The sequence below is a fragment of the Staurois parvus genome, unplaced genomic scaffold (genome assembly GCF_062004578.1).
Source record: "Staurois parvus isolate SC_StPar_1 unplaced genomic scaffold, SC_StPar_1.0 ptg000261l, whole genome shotgun sequence".
Classification (NCBI taxonomy): Eukaryota; Metazoa; Chordata; class Amphibia; order Anura; family Ranidae; genus Staurois; species Staurois parvus.
The window spans coordinates 3505397-3520857 of record NW_028318057.1 but is presented as its reverse complement, the minus strand read 5'-3'; the positions used below and the strand labels follow the sequence as shown (position 1 = coordinate 3520857).

The 15461-nt window shown below is 43.3% G+C and overlaps 1 protein-coding gene across 5 annotated transcripts in view; it reads left to right on the top strand.

Annotated features, from left to right (window-relative positions):
- Positions 1–898: 898 nt before the first annotated feature.
- NFYA (nuclear transcription factor Y subunit alpha) overlaps positions 899–15461 on the top strand; it is a 37194-nt gene continuing 22631 nt past the window's right edge. For all 5 annotated transcript variants that reach the window (XM_089681180.1, XM_089681179.1, XM_089681177.1 and 2 more), the window contains exon 1: positions 899–1046. The gene's annotated coding sequence lies outside the window, so the exon portion shown is untranslated. The remainder of the gene's footprint in view (positions 1047–15461) is intronic.

Below are 15461 nucleotides of genomic sequence, written 5' to 3'. Positions count from 1 at the left end.
AGGATGCTGATATGGGATATGGCGGTGATCAGGGTGCTGGTATGTGGTACGGCGGTGATCAGGGTGCTGGTATGGAGTACGGCGGTGATCAGGGTGCTGGTATGGGGTATGACGGTGATCAGGGTGTTGGTATGGTGTATGGCGGTGATCAGGGTGTTGGTATGGGTGTGATCAGGATGCTGGTTTGGGGTGTGGTGGTGATCAGGGTATTGGTATGGCGGTCATCAGAGTGTTGGTATGGGGCTGATCAGGCTGCTGGTATGGGGCATGGCATCATGTCTAAAGGACACAACAGTCTCTGGATGCACTCTGGGAGGATGTCTACAGCTGCCCTCCAAAACAAGAGGACTGCGCTGTAGCCATCTTTCAATTCTAGCACAGTATTAACAGCAGAGCATGCCTTCTGATAGCATTTTAGCACATTCACTCCTGTGTGGTTGCAATGTGAAGCAGCTCTTCGCCCTTTCAGTTCTAATTATAATGACAAATGTTCACTCTTCATATTCAGATCCACCTAACTTGGGGCCCTTAGAAATCACACAAAGCCCAAGACACCCGGCATTAACATTACACAGGATTTCCATAGCAGCAACAGCTTACACAGCACTTTACAATATAAAGGGAGACAGTACAATCAGAAGACAATACATTTGCAGTCTTCACACAAGCATGGCTCTGGCCCACTAAACAGCAGCCCTCACATGACACCGCGCAGACCCTGCTAAGCATTTATTACTGTCGCCTTTTTTTTCTTACATAGGGCGGGAACAAAACATGAACACCGCACCTCCCAGAATACCATTACAAATTTTGCAGCAGTAATACCCTGACACGCATGCGCAAAGGAGAAAAGGGACAGGTCGTCAGGCGCACTCTTGTCGCGCTTGCGCCACTTCGGGGCGTAGCTAACCGCGCGTGCGTGGTTGGGGTAGCCTTTCGGGCGCCTTTGTCCTTCCGCCATTTTGTGTCTAAAGCGCTGATTGGGCTCCGTGCTCCGGTTCTGGAACCAATCAGAGCGGAGAGAAGAACCGAGACCGGGAGAAGTGGTGAGTAGGACCGGGGGAGAGAGCCAATAACACAACGGGGAGGGAGATACATGACCTGAGCCGCACAGCCAATAACACCCATGTATATGGCAATAACATAAATAGCCAATCCGGGGAGGACTAGGGGAGAAACATTCGGCCGAAGCATGACAAATGCCGCGTTCAGTGTGCACAGCTGAGACGTGGAGTCATGTTAGCTGCGGGGGTATGGGGGAGAGAGAGGGCAGGACAATTGGGAGCTCTGAGGACGTGTACAGAGCTGGCCTGAGACATGGCTAGTACACCGGAGGACAACTCTCCCCGTCTATGGGCTACACCTGTACTAGCCCTCTATGAGGGGGGCTGGCCTCACCTATCCGGCTACAACACTAGCAGATATTCTCCGGCATTTCGCTGCATTCTTCAGTACAGGAACATGAGAGGATCTGTTTTCTGGCAGGCTGGCTTCACACTTCAGCTTCTTCAAGTGCTTTTGGAGCATTTTTATGCTTGTCTTTTTTTGGTAGGTGGATGAGGTTGTAGGGGCATCTTTTTTTGGGTTAGTGTAGGGGTATCTTGGGGGTTGTAGGAGGGAAAGGCTAAAGCAGTGTCTTTTTGGTGGGGGAGGTTGTAGGGGCCTTTGTTTTGGTGGGGGAGGTTGTAGAGGGGTAATTGTTTGGTGGGGGAGGTTGTAGAGGGGTAATTGTTTTGGTGGGGGAAGTTGTAGGGACCTTTTTTTGTTTTGGTGGGGGAAGTTGTAGGGACCTTTGTTTTGGTGGGGGAGGTTGTAGGGACCTTTTTTGTTTTGGTGGGGGAGGTTGTAGGGACCTTTTTTGTTTTGGTGGGGGAAGTTGTAGGGACCTTTTTTGTTTTGGTGGGGGAAGTTGTAGGGACCTTTTTTGTTTTGGTGGGGGAAGTTGTAGGGACCTTTTTTGTTTTGGTGGGGGAAGTTGTAGGGACCTTTTTTGTTTTGGTGGGGCAAGTTGTATGGACCTTTTTTGTTTTGGTGGGGGAAGTTGTAGGGACCTTTTTTTGTTTTGGTGGGGGAAGTTGTAGGGACCTTTTTTGTTTTGGTGGGGGAAGTTGTAGGGACCTTTTTTGTTTTGGTGGGGAAGTTGTAGGGACCTTTTTTGTTTTGGTGGGGAAGTTGTAGGGACCTTTTTTGTTTTGGTGGGGGAAGTTGTAGGGACCTTTTTTGTTTGGGTGGGGGAAAAGTTTTTTTTTTTTTTTTTTTTTTTTTTTACAGGACGTCACTCAAACGCACCAATGTGGGTGCGTTTTTGCCTAGTTTCCTTTTCATTTTAGTGGGAAGAGTTCCATAGGATTACATGGTCACTTTTTTTTATTTTAATGTTTTTCTGCGGAAGAAGTGTGAAAGCAGTCTAAAGCTGGCCACGTATAGATTTTCATTTGGGAACTTTTATTTCAAGAATATTTGTTTGATTTTCTAATCGTTACTGGGGTCAAATTGATGTTCATTTTCAACAGCGGTGATGGGAAAATTCGTAGGAGCAGGAAGGAAAACTTTTCTTGATCAAACTATTTTTCAGTCAGTGTATGTGGTTAATATTCAGAAATAACCTTTATTTTAAAGTCGAATGTTAAAAGCAAAAGGCAATTGTTGAACGGCATTTGTCCATTGAATGTTCTATGAAAACTTTTCTTGTGAATATTTTTGTCTGAAAATGTACATGTGTATGGTCAGCTTAAAGTCCAAAATTGCACCTCTGTGCCCCAAAGATTAAATCTAGTCCAAGATATCAGCGGCACACCATGTTCACACAAGCACACAGGACACTTTAGGGCACTTTCACAGAAATCTAGACTGAACCACTAAGTATGTCCCTGGGCAGGCAGTATCTGTTTACATCTGTGTTCGTTCAGGTCAGCTTTCTTTCTTGCCTTCTGTTCCTTCCTCTTGCCTACAGGGCACTTTTACCCCCTTCCTGCCCAGGCCAATTTTCAGCTTTCAGTGCTGTTTCATTTTGAATGACAATTGCGTGGTCATGCAACATTGTACCCATATGAAACGTGTATCAGTTTTTTCACACAAATAGAGTTTTCTTTTGGTGGTATTTAATCACCACTGGGATTTTTCTTTTTTGCACTGTAAATGAAAAAAGAGCAAAAAATTTGAAAAAAAATGTTTTCTTTCTATTATAAAATTTTGCGAACAGGTCATTGTTCTCCTGCACTGATGGGGTGGCGCTGATGGGTATTGATGATGTGGCACTGATGGGCGTCACTGACTAATAGCACCAACTGTAGGCACTGCTAATCGGTGCCCTGATTATAAGTGCAGATCTCCCCTGTAACATTTGCTGGTTATCGGCTGTACTTTCCTCGCGTGAGGAAAGTACAGCCAATAACTGGCACTGTATTTACATTGTGATTTTCTGTGTCCTTGGACACAGCTGATCATGTGGTAAAAGGCCGCTGTGATTGGCCTCTTACCTTATCACGTGATCAGCTGTGTCCGTAGGGCACAGCGATCACAGGGGGCGCATTCTGGGAGGACGTCCATGGACACCCTCCCAGAACTGGATAACCGCGCTGTAACCGTCTTTTGGCTACAGTGCGGTTGGGGAGCGGTTAATGGAACAAGACTGCACTTTTTTTTTTTTTTTCACTGCAGAAGCATCTGAAGAGATGTAAACTGATTCTGTCTGTTTCATTTTTAGCCAAGAAACCTTTTTTTTTTTATATACTTTGGGCCCCTTTCACATGGGTGTCATCTGTTCAGTTATGTTTTACAAGGAAAATATGGATTCAATTTACATCAGTTTGAACATCTTTCTTCAGTTTACATCAGTCTTCATCTGTTTTTTTCTTAATTGTTGTTGAGACCAATCAGAGGTGACAGAAGTATAAACAAAAAATGTTTCTTGCCTAAAAACAGACATAATTACATCCATTCAGATCCATCTAATTGTAAATCCACGTAGTTTGATGTAAACGGATGCTCATTTGTTTACATCCGCCAACCATAGACGTAGATTGTGGTTTAGTCGGGATCCATCTGAAAAACTGACAGACGGATCTAGATTGAACGTCCTTTTGAAAGGTGCCTAGGGGCCCTTTTTCACACGGGTTGATTCTGCCTAGCAGATCTGCCTGCTCAGCGGGGGATCTGTCCACAGCCCGGGGGATCCCATTTGTCTTTTTAGCGGATTGGATGCCGGCAGGTGTAAAGGGACACATGTCCAATTGCACCCGCCTCCTGAAAAATGGACAGGCAGACCTAAGTAGTCCAACCGTGTGTAAGAGCCCTAAAAGATAAATGGATGTAAACTGAATGGACCACGGCTGTGCAAACGGATGTAATCTGAATCTATATTCTACTATTTTGTTTCTTAGCAAAAAAAGTGACTGAAGTGATGCTGCCCATGTAAAAGAAACCCTAGGCCCCTTTCACATGGGCATCATCTGTTCAGTCACATTTTTTCAAACAGAAAATGGATTGTTTACGTCAGCCTACATGCGTTTTTGCATTATTATTTTTTGGGTTGCAGAAACCAATCAGAGGTGACCACTGTATAAACAAACGCTTCTTGCCTAAAAATGGACATAAATGGAATGGCTGTAAATAGATGGCATCCATTTACATCTGTTCTGTTTCAACAGATGTGGATGTTGGCTGTTCTGTTTTAAGGGAAAAAAAATTAATCTGAACAGGCGTGAATGTAATTTGATGATCCTCTGTTTGTCTATTGAAATGAATTGTCCACTTAACGGACAAGCTCCTGTATGAAAGAGGCCTTAAAGTGGTATTAAATGCTATTTTTTTTTTAATAACAAACCTGTTATATTTACATGCTCTGCAGTGATTTTGCACAGAGCAGCCCTGATCTTCCTCTTCTCGGGTTCCCTGCTGGTGCTTCTGTCTCCTTCTGCCTGGCAATGCCCCCATAGCAAGCCACTTGCTACTGGGGCACTGATGTGTGCTCGCCCCCGAGCCCTGCTCTTTGCATCGATAAGACAGAGCAGAGCGCAGCTCAGCCCTGCTCCCCACTCCCTCCTCACTGGCTGCTGTGATTGACAGCAGCTGGAGCCAATGGCTCATGCTGCTGTGTCTCAGCCAGTGAGGAGGAGGAGGAGAGCCAAGGCTCCCATGCACAGCACTGGACCAAGATGAGGCAGAGGTAAATATGACAATATAAAAATGAGTGCAGAAAACAGAAAATTTACAATGAACTATATTGATATCTCGTTCTGACTCAAGAAAGCGACATAATATCTGAATAGGAGGATGCTCCACGTGATATGATGTATCTCAAGTGACAGTCCACCTTGATGTTGATGAATATATATCTATATCGTGATGTGCATCAGAATAATCCGGTGATGTGCGACAAATGGAAAGATTGCCCACTCACCGGAAGCGCAATCTTAATGCGCATGGGTCAAATATGCCAGAAGCGGAGGTTCCCTTTAAGGTACAGCCTGGGACTGGATCCTCTCTTCTACAGATGTGGGTGCTAGAGATGTCCCTCAGCCTTGCCCTCAACTGGATGTGCTATGGTAGGATCTGGTCAGACAGGCTCCCCCTTCTCTGGTCCTGGTAGATTACCTGGGATCCTGGATCGATTTAATTGCCAATCCTCCACTTCCCTCTTTTCTGGCAGTGGACTGTCCCTCACAGTCATCACATCCAATGCAAAGCTATGGGTTCTGCCTTGGTCTTGATGTCAAAGGATCTTCCACAGCCATGATCTCAGCACTGTCCTGATGTACACATTATTTCTGAAGCCCAGGGACCATCTGCCTCTTCTATACACTTGCTTATGTATTTCTGCTTTCCCTGCTATGGGAAACCTGCAGAGAGCAAGCCTGGGAACCAGCACAAGGTTTCATGGGAAATGTAGTTCTTTTGGTTTACAAATCCTCATATTTTTCTGCTGATGCTTGCTGACGACGTCAAGGAGGTTTGATTTTATGAATTAACTGACCAATTGCAATCCAAATTTGCTGGTTATGGAGTTAAATATGAGGCTGGTGCTGATCTGTCCCAGACACTCCAAAGAAAAAGAAGGGGGAGAGGAATGGGGATGTCATATCCCTGGATTGCCACACTGGCAGCATGGGCACCGACAACTCGTCACCCATGAAGGCAAGTACGACAGGTCTGGGCAGATGTAGAGTTTTCAGTTTTTCTGAAAAGGTAAACTTACAATTTAACTCTACAAAGGCTGAACCACTGTGTATCAACCATGTTCAATGGTGTGGCCCCATACACTTTGATGGTGGCCTTGGGCAGTGGTACTGCCTGCTGAACACGATAGGTTTAATTTTGCTGCAGCATGTGTACAGCCCTGAGTGGTGTTTAGAGTCAACTGCCTGCTTTTACTACCGTCTGGCCACCTTTCTAAATTCCTAAGGGCCTTTTCCTCAGGCAGCAGTGACATGCCACTCCTGTCTGAGGGAAGGCCCAATACTGGCCTCGAAACACTGTTTCTTTTGATTAGTGACATTAAAATGTATCTTTGCTCAAAAATGAAAATCATATATTCATTTCTACATTGTATTTGTTATTTCTAGCCTATTCCTAATAATCTGAATGTTGAAAGTTGTAAACTTACTGAAGATCACAAAAAACAAATTACAAGTAGAACTCTGTACTATGAACAGCATACTCCTTTAATGGGTTGTACACATGTGTTTTTTAATGTATGTGCAATAAAAATAACTAAGTTTTATATTTAATTTACATTTGTAAAGTTGTTTTTAGAGGTAAATAAATGTATAGGTAGGTCCCCCTAGAATACCCCATTTCTTTATTTTTTTTCTTTGCTGACTGTAGGGTGGTGACCTCCCATCTATATATCTGTTCTATATTTCTCATCTCACAGCCTCACCTCTTATGTCTAAATATTATACTTTGTGAAGATCCTCACACATTTACTTGAATCCTGTGACGCATACAGTTAGGTCCATATATATTTGGACACAGGCACAATTTTCATATGTTTGGCTCTGTATGACACCAGAATAAATTAAAACGAAACCATCCAAATGAATTTGAAGTGCAGACTTTCAGCTTTAATTCAAGGGGTTGAACATAAATATCAAGTACAAAATTTAGGAACTGCAATAATTTATATACACAGTCCCTCCATTTTCAAAGGCTCAAATGTAATTGGACAAATGAATATAATCATAAATAAAATGTTCATTTTTAATATAATTAAATATTTTTAATATAATTTTACTTTAACTGCAGCTGTCTTCAGTTGTTCTTTGTGGGTCTTTCTGCCTTTTAGTTTTACCTTCAGCAAGTGAAATGCATTCTCAATTGGGTTGAGATCAGATGATTTACTCGGCCATTGCAGAATATTCCACTTCTTTTCCTTCAAAAGCTCCTGGGTTGCTTTTGCAGTGTGTTTTGGATCATTGTCCAGCCGTCCAATCAACTTTGCTGCATTTGGCTTAATCTGGGCTGACAGTATATCTCTAAACACTGCAGAATTCATCCGGCTGCTTCTGTCTTTGTCACATCATCAATAAAAACCAATGACCCAGTGCCACTGGAAGCCATGCATGCCCATGCCATCACACTGCCTCCACCATGTTTTACAGATGAAGTTGTGTGCTTTGGATCTTGAGCTGTTCCAAGCCCTGTCCACGGTTTTTTATTCCTGTCATTCTGGTACAGATTAATCTTTCATCCGTCCAAAGAATGCTTTTCCAGAACTGGTCTGGCTTTTTTAGATTTTTTTTTGGCAAAGTCTAATCTGGATTTTCTATTCTTCAGGCTTATGAATGGGTTGCACCTTGTGGTGAACCCTCTGTATTTGCTCTTGTGAAGTCTTCTCTTGATTGTAGACTTTGACAATGATACGGCTACCTCCTGGAGAAATTGACAAAATTCTTGGGCCCTGGTAACCAAAAATTAGGTCTTGTAGCTTGTGAAGGCTACAGCTGCTCAATAAACCATAGGAGACGTGAATAGTATAGTAGCTGATGCTGAGTGCTATTGGTATAGAGCCAAATTAATAGTGACCAGTAAAGTATTAAAAATTAGCAAGGATGATGACAATGTTATCCAGAGTAAAAGAAGGATTTTATTATGCACTTGTGAGGAATTAAAACCATTGTTCATAGTCATATGTCCAATGTAAATGAAGGAAAAAGTGGATGGTATAGCCCAAATGTGTGAATGTGGTCAATAAAATTGGCTTACTGCTGAGGAAACAGGTACATCTGGACCAGGGTGCAGGAGGTTGTGGAGAGGAATCCTGGAAGATAGGATGCCAACTGTGAGAAGGTACCACTAACAGAACAGGATGCTGCCTCGGATGTCCCCGGAACTCACGCATCGGAAATGACGACAGCGCGCGGGAAGTGATGTCAGTGAAGTGCAGAAGCCGGCAGATGGACGCTGAATCCTCTGGCTCCGGCTGGGTTGGTTTGTCCACTAAGGCAGGCTCTGCTGGCCTCCAGTGACTGCTCTGGGTGACCACTGGCTGGGTTTGGCCTGCACAGTCTGCTCCGGGTGACCGCTTAGACTCTGGCTGGCTCTGGCCTCCACCTCACCCGCTCCAGATTTCTATATATCCGGCTGGGCTCTCTGCTCGACTCTGTGTCTCGGTGACAGTCCATACACTGTTCAGACAACAAAGGTGCACCCTCCTAAGGGTAGGAGTAGAATGTAAAGAAGGAGTAGCCCACACCTGGCCATGAAACAGCTGTTGGTTAGATTTTCCAATAACTTTTGGTCCCTTAAAAAAGGGGGGATGGCTACTCTTAAGAGCTGCAATTCCTAAACCCTTCCTCCTATTTCGATGTGCATACCCTCAAATTAAATCTGGAAGTGTGCACTTTCAGTCCAAATCCATTATATAACTATAGCTTGAATATGTTTAAATACTTGAAGAAAACTAAAATTATGCCTGTGTCCAAATATATATATATATATATGTATATATGGACCTAACTGTATTCACTATGCCCTGTGAGTACCACTGCTGTGTCACACATTTCACAGAGCCTGCTCTCTTAATTAGATGTGCTGAGAGGAGTAGTTTCAGGAGGCAGAGTCAGTACAGGAATCACTGCTTGTAGGCAGCAAAGTACCATGGCATATGTAGTCCTTAGAATTGGAAAGTAAACCGCACAAGAGAAACTGCAGACAGGCAGAACAAACAACTTGACAGAAGATTTTTCAAGTATACTTATTGGAAAAAATAACTTTGTATTGTTGTTACAATGTTGCTATAAAATTAAAGTGTATGATATAACTATTGATCTCCGTTAAAGTACCCTGCCTCTAAACATCCTTAAGTGCATGGATACACAGACAAAACTGTAGAAGCAGCATTTTTTAAGCCAGTGTGCATAGAGCCTAAGAGCTCATGTACACTGCAGCTGATAAACTCACATTCAGGAGCTTTTCTGCGGGTTTTTTTTCAGCAGCCCCTGAAGTCTCCCTAATGTTTTCCTATGTGTCCATGTACACATAGGTGTCCGTTTATGAACCAGCGGTAAATGATCGCTGCTCAGTTCTCCTGTGAATGCCTTTTATGAAGCAGTATAGATCAGTTCTCCGAGCGAAGGGAGAACGATCTACAGACGCTGGAAAACGGCTGCTTTTACTATAATCTCGCGAGATTACAGTAAAATCAGTTTACTAAACAGAGGTAAATTATCTCTGCTTAGTTTGTGGTTCCTCCGATTCTCCAGCTCTGGGCTGGAGAATCTGGAGGGAAAACACAGATCTCCAGTGAAGGGCTGACATTGCTCCTTTCTGATCTCCTGAGTGTCAAAAACTGTGAATGACCAGAGAGTAGCTGCGATCCTCTAAATCGCAGCTATTCTCTGTGTCATAAACTGAAACTTTAGTCGTTTACAGGCAGTTGAGTTTACAGTTGTTTTTTTGAACGCAGAAAATTTGTGTTGAGTAGATTTTATCAGTGTTTCAAACACCAAATGCTTGTAAATGCGGCTAACCGCGTTTATAAACGTTTGCGGTTTAAATTTTTTTGTAACTCTTCGATTTCCAGATGCTGTCCATAGCCTTTTTTCATCATGAAAAATGCATGCAAAGCTTTCGCATGAAAGGTTTTCGCATGAAAGTAAATGTTACACTGCTGCAATAATTTCTGCACAGAAATGAGCTGGAACACATCCAAACACCACAAAAAAAGAAAAAAGACAGCTAATCTCAGCAAATACTGCTCTTTCTGCTTCTGCTCTCTATTTCTCTCGAAATGTCTGAAATAGTTGATTTTTTACTGTTTTTCAGTGCATTCCTGGCATTTTGGAAGGTCTCCTGAAGTTATCTTTAACTTCTTGCCGACCGCGCATAGCCGAATGACGGCTTCACCGCGGCCGGCTAGTTCTGAGTGGACGTCATATGACGCCCCCAGGGGGCGCGCACCCGGCGATCTCCGTGATCGCTGTGTCCTACGGACACAGCTGATCACGTGATGTGGTGAAAGGCCGATCCCACCGGCCTTTTACCACGTGATCAGCGGTGTCCAATGACACGCTGATCACAGGGAAATGCAAGTGCCGGTTCTCGGCTGCACTTTCCTCACGCTGTCAGATCGTGAGGAAAGTACTGCCGAGAACCGGCAGTTGTCAGAGCGGGGATCGGCACCGATCATCAGGGCACTGATGATCAGTGCCCAGCAGTGACACCCGCAAGTTCCGCCCAGCAGTGCGCCCACTAGCCCCGCCCACCCGTTCCCAGCAGTGCCCCCACCTGTGCCCAGCAGTGCACCCACCTGTGCCACTCTGCAGTGCCACCTACCTGTGCCCAGAAGTGCCACCCACCTGTGCCCACCCACCTGTGCCCACCAGTGCCACCCACCTGTGCCCACCCACCAGTGCTGCCCAGCAGTGCTGCCAGTCAGTGCCCAGGGGTTGTGCCAGTCAGTGCCGCCAGTCAGTGCCCAGAAGTGATGCCAGTCAGTGCCGTCTATCAGTACCCATCATCAGTGTCACCTATCAGTGCTGCATATCAGTGCCGCCTATCCGTGACCCCTAATTAGTGCTGTCTATCAGTGCCGCCTATCCGTGCCACCTCATTAGTACTGCCTATCAGTGCCCATCAGTGCCGCCTATCAGTGCCCATCAGTGCCGCCTCATCAACGCAAATCAGTGAAGGAGAAAAAATACCTGTTTGAAAGATTTTATAAAAGAAACAAATAAACTTTTTTTTTTTTTTTTCAAATTTTTTGCACTTTTTTTAATTTATAGCGCAAAAAGTAAAGCGCCCAGTGGCGATTAAATACCACCAAAAGAAAGCTCTATTTGTGAGAAAAAAATGATCAAAATTTCATATGGGTACAATGTTGCATGACCGCGCAATTGTCAATCAAAGTGCGGCAGCGCTGAAAGCTGAAAATTGGCCTGGTAAGGAAGGGGGTATAAGTGCCTGGTAGGCAAGTGGTTAATAAAAACTCTTATAAACGCGGTATGCAAACGTGGCTAAACAGGCGTTTTTTAACCTACGTTTTCCAGCAGCGAGTTTCCATCGTTCAGAAGTGTCCTGGGTACATGGAGCCGAAATCCTTCAGTATGCAGGTCCCCCCTCAGCCCCCCTTTATACTCATCTGAGCCCAATCCAGCGGTGTGCACAAAAGCAGAAGCTCTTTCGGTCTTTGCCTCCTCATTGGCTGAGACACTGCAGCAGAAGCCATTGGCTCCCGCTGCTGTCAATCACAGCCAGTGAGAAGGGAGGGGCCAAGCCACACTCTATGTGTCTCATAGAGACACAGAGACAGCTTGGGAGCTCGCTCGCACAAGTGCCCCCAGAGCAACCAGCTTGTTCTGGGAGCACTCCGCAGGAGGGAGTGGCCTTGAACACCTGCGAGGGACCCAAGACAAGGAGGATCAGGGCAGCTCTGTGTAAAATCATTACACAGAGCAGATAAGTATAACATGTTTGTTATTTTAAAAAAATCCGTACCTTTATAATTACTTTAAGCAACTTAACACCAGTGAGCATAATGGGAACCCTAATGTCGAGCATGGAAGCAGTGCAGGAGAGGTGCTCAGACAGTATTGGTTTGTGTTGAGGTAGGTTGGCATTCTGTTTTTATAGTGCAACTCAGCCTGTGAGTTTTGCTACAAATGCCAGTGCAGGTGAACATATGTATCCTAGTCTGAATAAGTCCCTTTTCAGCCTCATCTCAAGTGTAAATCTACTAAACAAGTGCTTGTTTTATTTTATATCTAATATAGTATGTTATTTAATTTTTTTATGTAGAGCAGAAAATTCTTTGCAAAAATTTGATATGACCATGTCTTCTGTGTTTTCCGTGTGTGAGCTTTTCTCAGCTCTGTATAGTTGTACTGTCAGTTTGTTGTAGTGTACACACAGTTTATGAGCTTCTTTGCACAACTGCACAATTCTGCAGTTTGTTTATTTTAAAGCTGAGCTCCAGACAGACAGTGTTTGTGGTCTCTGAGAATGAATAATGTCACATTAAGGGCTCATTCACACCTGCATTTAGTGCTGGACAGTAGATTTTCTGCGGCTTGAATTGTAGCATCCATCCAAAATCACTATAGGAAATTGTTGGCTATGTGAACACTTGAACTGCGAATAGCTGTAGTTACCATAAGCATGTCACTGTTTTATATGGGATGAGTGTGTAGTCACACGCACCTGTCATTCCAGACAGAATCTGCAGATTTGTGCCGCTGGAAATCGAGGGTGTGCTAATTTTCAGGGTAAATGTAGTTTAAACCATAAAGTCGTCTTTTTTTTTTTTTTTTGTGTGTGTGTGTGTGTGTGATTCCTTAACCACTTGACCCCCAGGCCAATTCTGACATTCTTCTTCATCTAGAAATCATTCTTTTGCTAGACAGTTACTTAAACCCCCCAAACATTATATATTTTTGAGGCCTTAGAGAATAAAATGGGTGTTGCAATCTTTTTATGTCGCGCGTTATTTGTGCAGCTGTTTTTCAAATGTATTTTTTTTTGTTTTAATACAATTCAATGAGTTTTAATGCACAAAAACACAATGGCAATTGTATGGTAAAATATAAAAGATGTTACATAAATATATATATCTAACATGTCACACTTTAAAATTGCCCACATTTGTGGAATGGCAACCAACTACAGTACTTAAACACTTGCCTACAAGGCACTTATACCCCCTTCCTGCCCAGGCCAATTTCCAGCTCTCAGCGCTGCCACACTTTGAATGATAATTGCGCGGTCATGCAACACTGTACCCATATGAAATTTTTAGCTTTTTTTTGTGACAGCTTAATTTTGGTGGTATTTAATCACCTCTGTTTTTTTTTTTCTTAAACAAACCAAAAGCCACTGAAAATTTTTGAAAATTTAGTTATAAAATTTTGTAAATAAGTGATTTTTCTCCTTCACTGATGTGCGCTAATGAGGCTGCAGTGATGGGCACTGATAGGCTGCACTGATAGACACTGATAGGTGGCACTGATGTTATAGTTTGATCTGATGCTTTCATAGGCTGTAACTGTCTATTTACATTAGGCTAAAACCGAAAGTGACAAAATACTCATTGCTTCTGGTTTCATAGGCCATAGAGATGATCTGAGACATTCCAGTCCTCAGGCATCTCTATGGTCAGCCTGTGGAAATGGTCTCCCAGGGGGGGACCCCCTTCCGCTGCCTTTAAAAGCAATCCAGCGGCTAATTAGCTGCTTGGATTGCCTTTACTTTATTCAGCATGACGCAGGGGTGTGGAAATTTTTTAAAAAACTACTTGTCCAAGGACTCAATCAGGGTTCCAGTCTACTTGGCCTGATAAAACAAAAACAATGTTTGCAAGGATGGAAAATATGAAGGGTTGATGTTTTTATTAGGCAGAGGTGCTTTTAGGAATGTCTAGGGATTTTTAAAGCAAAAGAGGTTTTATGGCAACTTAAACTGCTGGAAAATGTCTTAAAACCCCCAAACAGTATATATAGCAGAGGCTCTGTCTAGAGAATAAATTGGTGGGTTTTGCAATTTTTTAAGTAACATGGTATTTGACCAGCAGTTTTTCAAATGCATTTTTTGGGGGAAAAGAATGCATCTTTTTTTTACTTTTAGTGCAAAAACCACAATACTAAGCCACATTTTAGAGAAAATATAAAGCATGTTACGCTGAGTAAATAGATACCAAAAACGTCACACTTTAAAATTGTGCACACCCGTGTTACTATCCATAGGCGACACGTTAAAGCCCTTTTACAAGTTACCACCTTAGATTTACAAAATGGTCTAGTGTTAGAATTACTGTCCATGATCCGACATTCTCGGTGATGCATCACATGTGTGGGCCGATTGCTGTTTCCATGTGTGCAGGACTGACGCATGCTTTTGCCTTTGCGCAGGGATGGGGGTGCTTTAAAAAAAATTAAAATTATTATTACTTTAACGCTGTCACTTTATTTTTATTTTATTGTTTTTATTGATGTCACAAGGAATGTAAACATCCCTTGCGGCAGCAATTGTCAGTGACAGGTGCTCTTTATCAAGAGATCTGGGGTCAATAAGACCCCAGATCCCTCCCCTGCCCTTAAAAGCATTGATGTGATCAAAATGCTTTCCATTTTTAAAAATGGTGCCATTTACATCCGGGGAAATCGAAAGTGATGTCTTCTCATCAATTCCTGTTTCCTATACCATGGAGGTGGATAGAGCGGTTCCGGTCTGATCAGCCGAGAGAAGTGCCAGATTTGTTTACAAGAAAGCTGACCATCGGCTCTAGTTCTTGCTTGCCCGCAGCAGTGCTAAATATAAAGAAAAACCTCTTGCCTGGTACCTGGAACTGCATGCTCTGGGCATTGGGCTATAGGAATTGCACATCCCTGATGCCGGCTAAAAAAAAAAAGAAAGATACTCCTCATAGCTGCAGCCATGGCCCCAGTATAACCACTCAAACTCAACGACCTATAGGTACATCGTTGGGTGGAAAGTGGTTAAGTGATGGCTAAAGAACATTGTAGTCTATTTAACCCTGTGTGTCAAGGCAGAGGTTGATTGTTGAAGAACAGAATGGGAGCTATGAAATTTTGTGATACTACCATGCTTTATTTACATACATTTGCCATGATGTCTGGGGCAGATGTTAATTGTTTGTGTTTCATGGCTGAAGTGTAACTTGTCAGGATAGATATGTTAAGATGGCATTATATGTGGGTGACAGTATGGAAAGGCCTCATAGCTGTTTAAGAATCGTTCCAGTTTGACATACTTGGTCTTTTTCAAGACACTTCTGTGCCAAAGAGGGACACTGGTGATCCTATTTCACAGCCATGTTTCTGGCAGGAGAAGTTATCATACAGATGCTTTCTTGCAATCTCCATAGTCTCTGCAATCAGCAGCCATGTGAAAATGAGATGTAACATTGTGTAACACCATAGTTCTGCCTTTAGCGTCAGACCTACTTGATAAATTCTGTGTACCGAGTTGCCAACTATTATTATTATTATTATACAGGATTTATATAG